Source organism: Engraulis encrasicolus, chromosome 16, assembly GCF_034702125.1.
Source record: "Engraulis encrasicolus isolate BLACKSEA-1 chromosome 16, IST_EnEncr_1.0, whole genome shotgun sequence".
Taxonomy (NCBI): domain Eukaryota; kingdom Metazoa; phylum Chordata; class Actinopteri; order Clupeiformes; family Engraulidae; genus Engraulis; species Engraulis encrasicolus.
In genome coordinates, this window is record NC_085872.1 from 46122218 (window position 1) to 46128671 (window position 6454).

Genomic DNA, 6454 nt, shown 5'->3' on the forward strand with positions numbered 1-6454 from the left:
CTGGACGCTGTAGTTCCTTGGCTCCTGCTTCTGCTGGATGACTGCTGGGTGCCAGGTCCTTCTCTTCCTGCTCCACGCGGTCACATGTTGGAGTAGTCATGATGGTTTTTTTGTTGCAGCTGCTCTGTGGGCCAGATGTTGTCTGTGTTGTTCTTTTCCTTGCTGCCACGGTCTGGATGGTGGCTTGTGTGGCTTGGGCTGTTTTGGGTTGGCGCCTTCCTTGGTGTTGTCAGTCTCTCTCTTCACAGTGTCTACATGCAGGGTAACTAGGTTGAGCAGCTCACTCGAGGGTAGTCCAACGACAGCTGGCCTGGTACATCGACAACATAGAACTTGGTGCTCACCCATCTAAAAGGATTCACCCTGGGACGTTTAACAACTTTTAACAAGTTGAACATAGTGAGCACATATTGAGCAGTAATTGTTAGATAGACAAACCATTGACATGAATAAGGCTAGCAAGTTGCACAGTCTATGCTAGTATCCCTCTGTTCGCGTAGTCTGTTTGGTAATGAAGATATCAACAAAACAACAAAAAACAGAAAACCAGTCGTTGACAGGCTGACAGTACATGAACAAAGTTGTTTTGCGCTTTTTTTACGACGTGGGCTTTCCTGAAAAATAGAAGCATTTGGCTGAAGAACCTCAAAAACAGATTGAAAAGCACATGTCGTCTACCGGTCAGTTTGGAAAACAGATTACAGTTATTGAAATGTCAGTTTAGACGTTCGTCTTGGAGGTTGATGATGAACCTTCGTAATAACCAACCCTTCGCCGTTGATCGTAGAAGACCAATATGTAGGCTATGCTGCCGGCCTCATTTCAACATTGGGCAGTGGACACTAGCTCTTGTAGGCCTACTAGATTTACCGTGTTAGCCTTAGCCATGGTCATAAATCCCTTATTTTAAAAATAGGACTCAATGGAAAAATAACAAATAATCTGATTATTTCACAACCTCAACTGCCGTCCCTAAGAGCTACTCAAGCTGGCCCTGGTAAATCGACAACATAGAACTTGGTGCTGCTCACCCATCTTGAGTCCTTGTACTGGCACGGGATGTTGATGGTTTCCAGGCACGGTATTTCATGCCCACTGTATGCTGACAGCCTCACGTTGTTCTTCCTCAGGCGTCGGTATGCATTCGTGTGGTGGCCATACATTTGCCTGAATGTCCGCAGTGGAAGAGTGTTCCCTGATGCCCCTGTGTCGATCTTCAGCTTGAGTGTGTGTCCTCGGCCTGGTACGTCGGGTGGCTTCACGTTCAGTGTTGTGTAGGCCTCGTCTCTAGGTGGATTGCTGCTGATGCTGTGCATGCATTTCTCACTGATGGTAATGGGAGTCGAAGTGCTGTTGGTAGGTGTCTTCATCTTCAGTAATGAGATGGAACGGTTGTTGGTAGATGTGTTCAGGGGGTATGTTTTCATCTTCTGGGTCCTCACAGTCAACTGCATCGACTGTGGCATGGTGTGGCTCGTATCTCCCCCTGGCCGCATGGTGATGGTTGTAGTGCCTGCTTGGTGGTGGTGGACGGTGCTTACTTGTTCTCAGTGGAGTGGAGCCTGGATCTTGCCGTCTCCTGCAGCACCTCGCCCAGTGTCCCTTCGCGCCGCACGCAGAGCATTCGTCGTCGTAGGCAGGGCACTGACGCGGTAGATGGGTTCTGCTGCAGTTCTGGCATGCCCGTCTTCGGTGGATGACGGCAATATTTTCGGCAGGGGTCAGGCCCAGCTGGTTAAGTTGCTCGTAGCCAGCTGACAGTGCTTCATATTTCCTCCCTTCAGTTAGCATTTCCGAGATGGAGTAGCCTTGGGGTTTGCTGAACAGATCATTCCTCAGCTCGTCGTGAGGGGTACTGGCTATTATGATGAACAGATTGTTCCTCAGCGCGTCGTGAGGGGTACTGGCTATTATGAGCTCAAGCAGATGTGCACTCAGTTCAGCGTCTGTGAATTGACATTTCATAGCGAGCATTGGGGCTCTCGTAACAAAGTCATCAATACTTTCATCGGGTCTCTGTCTTTACTGCATCAAGTTAAGTCTATGTATTAAAGTTCACGTTTAATTTCAATTGTCCTTCGAAAAAAGTCCACAATTCCTCCGGTTTCTTTTTTTGTTCATCTCTGAGTCCACTAGCATTAAGTCTGTTAAGTCCTTCATCTCCTATGCCTCGGCATATCTTTCTAGCTTTCTTAGGTTCATCAGTTATCTCTTCATCCTCTATGTACAGACAAATTTTTTGTTTAAAAAGTGCAATTGCCTTACTTAGATCCGGGTCGGACCAGTTCATTATTGGCAGATGTAAAGACATTGTTGACCTTGTTTACAATGGGCTCGAGCGTTTACCGTTGGTTTAGCCACTTAGCTTGTCGTTGAAGTCTCCCCATCACTGGCGAAAACAAACTTATCCTCAGACAATTTGTTGTTTACTTCTGCCTGACGAAGCAGTTAGGTATGGCGTTTTTTCCTTGTCTTTTTTTCCGCTGCCACCATGAAGTGTTATTGTGTTAATAACGGGATAGACAGGAGGAGTCTTGGAGATCACAGCTGATGTTTACTTGGGTAACTGGTAACTAACTGATACATTACAGCATACAGTGTAACCACGCGGCCAACATTCTAATATGTATTACTCCGCGTAGGGTACTATAGTATATCTTTGTCCAGGCCAAAGATGGGCAGACCAAAAATCTCCACTATCACATGCGTCTTCATCATTCCCAACAATATGCAACGATCAACGTGTCAGTGCGTTCAGGGCTTGGCAAAAAGACGCAACCCACTATTTCTGGGATGTTTGCGAAAAACACAAAATACAAAACTGACAGTGACCGGTGGAAGGAGTTGACAGGTGTCGTGACGCGCTACCTAGCCAAGGAAACAGTGCCGTTCAACACTGTGGAGAAGCCCAGTTTCAAAGCCATGCTACACACCTTTGACAGGCAATGAGAGCTACCAGGCCGCAAATATTTCTCGAATACCCCTGTACCCAAAATGTTTAACGAGGTTAGAAGTGGCATCGCAACCGAGCTGTGTCAGGTAAAATATGTGGCCTAGACAACTGACATGTGGTCCAGCTGCAACATGATACCATACATGTCTGTGACTGCACATTATATATAATAAACCAAGACTGGATAATGCAGTCCAAATGCCTGGAGACCACCTTCATACCAGAGACCCACTCGGCGGACAATTTGGAAGATGCTCTGCGCAGCACCATGGTGGAGTGGGAGATAGAGGAGAACAAGATCGCCTGCATCACTACGGACAATGGGGCGAACATTGTCGCTGCCATCCGGCAGTTGAGATGGTCATGGCAAAGCTGCTTTGGCCACAATTTGAACTTTGCCATCAACAACTCCCTGATGCAACAGAGGGCGGTTACCATCCATCGTGATGGTTGGTCAAAAATGGAAATGTATGGGACGTTTCGTTTGCCCACGAAATCAGTCCCCAGATAGCAGACTTTTTGGCAGCTTTCAGGCACATTCCTGCATTTGTTTGGCTTTAGCTTGGCAGACCAAAACATAGCTTCATATTGGAATAAGAGTGGCAAGCCAAAATCAATAAAGAAGGCGTGCAGTAGTGAGTGGCTAAATTATGGCATTTTTGCGGCCAACCATACATTCAGTAAAGAGCGGTACAGCACCTGCCGACTCTTTGGACAAGTTTCCGGACAGCCAGAACGACACAGAAAGCGAGATGATACGCGTTCCATGGCGCCACCGTATGCGGGTGAATTTTGGCTTCCATCTGGCTGGTTTACGGGAAGACCGCGCCACCGCCTAGTCGGGGACCATTACATCGACAGCACTTGTCAAGTCAAGTCAAGTAGGTTTTATTGTCAATTTCTTTACATGCACTGGTCATACAAAGAATTTGAAATTACATTTCTTGCTTTCCCATTAGACATAGACTAATCTAGGTAAGGACATAGACAGTATAGACATAGACAGTACTTATACATGGACTTAAGACAGTATGGACATAGACAGTGCTCATACAGACATTTAAAGTGCAAGACTGGACAACAGAAGACTTGTAGAGGACATACATTAAGAGGTATCTGTTGTGCTTTTGTGCTTTTCCTAAAAAAAAGTCCTTTATAGCGTTCTGACATGGTAATAGTAGCATTTTGAAGAAAATAAATATTAAAAAAGGTCTGTCAAGTACACCAGCAGCAGTGTGTGTGTGTGTGTGTGTGTGTGTGTGTGTTTGACCAGCTTGACCAGCAGGATCACGTTTGAGGTATGTCCTTTTGATCTTTTTTTTTTTTTTTAATTTAACATTTGTAGTGGTAAAAGGATTCACCCTGGGACGTTTAACAACTTTTAACAAGTTGAACATAGTGAGCACGTATTGAGCAGTAATTGTTAGATAGACAAACCATTGACATGAATAAGGCTAGTAAGTTGCATAGTCTATGCTAGTATCCCTCTGTTCGCGTAGTCTGTTTGGTAATGAAGATATCAACAAAACAACAAAAAACAGAAAACCAGTCGTTGACAGGCTGACAGTACATGAACAAAGTTGTTTTGCGCTTTTTTACGACGTGGGCTTTCCTGAAAAATAGAAGCATTTGGCTGAAGAACCTCAAAAACAGATTGAAAAGCACATGTCGTCTACCGGTCAGTTTGGAAAACAGATTACAGTTATTGAAATGTCAGTTTAGACGTTCGTCTTGGAGGTTGATGATGAACTTTCGTAATAACCAACCCTTCGCCGTTGATCGTAGAAGACCAATATGTAGGCTATGCTGCCGGCCTCATTTCAACATTGGGCAGTGGACACTAACTCTTGTAGGCCTACTAAATTTACCGTGTTAGCCTTAGCCATGGTCATAAATCCCTTATTTTAAAAATAGGACTCAATGGAAAAATAACAAATAATCTGATTATTTCACAACCTCAACTGCCGTCCCTAAGAGCTACTCAAGGCAACAAAACTTTTTTTTTTTTTTGTGGCGCACAGAACAATTCACCTGCCAACAAAATGATGGTGAATACATAGGCCTAGTCTGTATCACAACAGTGCAGGACAGTTCCTAAGAAGATGGAATGAGGCAATTCAGTCGCAGGTTTTCGTGCTCCATTAGGTAGATCTGTGTTAGTGAATAAAACCCAGAAAACGGAAGCTGGCTCTAAGTGAGTACTGCTTTGGCAGTTGTTACATTGGTGTCAGAAGTAAAAGAACGAAAAAAACGACGGTAGGCCAGATACCTGACAAGTTACCGCTGAGAGCATCCCTGCGTTTTTCTTTTGTTTTTAGCTAGCTGTCCAGTTATATTAGGCTACTGTGGCATTAGGGAGATGTTTTCTAATCCTAATATGTCTGTGAAAGTGGAGAACACGTCGGTGGATGGCGAGGGATTTACCTTCGATCACTTAAGGGAGCAGTGGCGGCTGGGGTATAAAGTTATCAGACTTCGGAAAACAGTGGAGAGGATGGCGGCTGAGGCAGAGCGTAGCTGTCGGCTGCGGCCTGTAGCCAGGTGGACGTTCCAAATGGCCATATACTCATGAACGGCCATCCGGGTACTTTGCTCTTAAATTTGCGTTACGCCCCTTTGTGGGTGAAAACAAACCGAATGTCGCATTGACTTACATGCTACATCGGCTAGCCTAAATGAACACATTCCATGCTTCAGCCACGGCTGTTTGGCGATATTATTTGAACAGCCGGTAACACAACACGTTTTCGGCATGTTGCGCGTGAACAACGCTAGTCTACAGGTCCGTATCTGTCGTTTATTAAACCCCAACATCACCAATTGACTTGCATTGCCTGTTTTCCCCCACAAATGGGCGTAACGCACATGGAAAACGTCACGCCGTTCATGAGTATTGATAAGGTCAAGCCCCACGTCCAAGTCATACAATCATTCTCGATCTAGCACTAGCAGGCCCCTCCGCCTCCGTCAGTAGCTTACAGCCAGAGAAGAAGAATTTTGTGAAATTTGTGAAATACAATGACAGTGAGAAATATGTATACTTCCCTTTGCTAACATGATATTTGTCATCAATGATGGATTTATATTTTCGCACATTTTTTTTGGTCTATTGCTCGATATTGTTCGGCTGTCTCCTTGCGTTCGTTTGCTGGTGGCATGTAGCCTACTTGAATGTGTTAACCAGCCAGCCTGACTGACAAACAGCGGTTATTCCAGCTTTGGAAGTATTTTGGCAAATGTTAATTGCACCAATGTCAACGAAAGATCTGATGGACGTGCTCGTTGGTCGTGTATGCACTAATGTAGCGACCAAGGGACACTGAACTGCACAGCTGTCAAATATAACACAGTGGTGGTTCATAGCTGGGGAGGACAGAATGATTGGGAACCTGCGCAAGACTGTTATGGAACTGATGGTTGTTCTAAACCAGGGGTCCATCACCGAGTGAAAGAAATAGCTTTGCAAATAATCCACCACAGGCCAACTGATTCCTTAACAGC